This window comes from Primulina huaijiensis, unplaced genomic scaffold (assembly GCF_012295235.1).
Source record: "Primulina huaijiensis isolate GDHJ02 unplaced genomic scaffold, ASM1229523v2 scaffold203644, whole genome shotgun sequence".
Lineage (NCBI taxonomy): Eukaryota > Viridiplantae > Streptophyta > Magnoliopsida > Lamiales > Gesneriaceae > Primulina > Primulina huaijiensis.
Genome location: NW_027353327.1, coordinates 1 through 812, shown reverse-complemented (window position 1 = coordinate 812; position 812 = coordinate 1). Strand labels below are relative to the sequence as shown.

General features: G+C 38.8%; 1 long non-coding RNA gene across 1 annotated transcript; it reads right to left on the bottom strand.

Annotated features, from left to right (window-relative positions):
- On the bottom strand, positions 1-812 carry LOC140966264 (uncharacterized). Its single transcript, XR_012173297.1, has 4 exons — positions 772-812; positions 542-600; positions 355-463; positions 1-121 (listed from the first exon to the last, which is right to left on the bottom strand). It is a non-coding gene; the product is annotated as an uncharacterized lncRNA (long non-coding RNA).

Here is an 812-nt window from a genome sequence, read left to right as displayed (position 1 = left end):
GTCCCATTTCCAAAGAGTGGAGAGCTAGCCGTTGGCAGATTATAGACGCGCAGATGGGTATGTTGTCTTGGACTTTAAGAAGTTGAGCTGCAAACCCTTGTACATGTGTAGGGTACGCGATCTGGAATGGAAAGTTTAAGATTCTACGATCTGCTCTGTACGTGTTTACTAAGATATCGAATTTCACGACACACAAGTAAAAGGGTAAAAACTTGAGTTTAGGTGGGGGAGAGTCGCAATTTCCAATACAGAGGTTGGTAGCAACCTTGGTTCAAAATGATGGCACGCAAAAGCTGATTTTGTTAAATCCCAGATTTCAAATAAAACAATGAAAGATCGGAAGCTTTCACTTACGTATCCAACTCGCCATCCCATCATCCCGTAAGCTTTAGAAAACGAAAAAATATTGACTACGTGATCGCCCTCCACACACACATGCTTCCGACCATCATACATAAAATACCTGCAACACGACTACTTGTTCGCAAAATAGCACACCAGAAATATATTGACAAATTGATTGAAAAAAATGACGACTCACTCGTATGTATTGTCAATTACAAGCCAACATCCAGCATTTCTGCAAATATCTGACATTTTCTGCTTAAAGACAATAAATCCACACAACATAAAGACATAATGCGTTAATGGAACAAATGGGAAAGAATGCTTATAGACAATATTAATCCATTGCAAATAATGCTTTGAAACTAGCTTCATTTTGATAAACGTTCAAATGAAATATAAGCTCGTTCAGAGAGAGAGAAAGACCTGAAGAAGAGGTTCTGGGATGTAGGTTCCTGATGGATTAC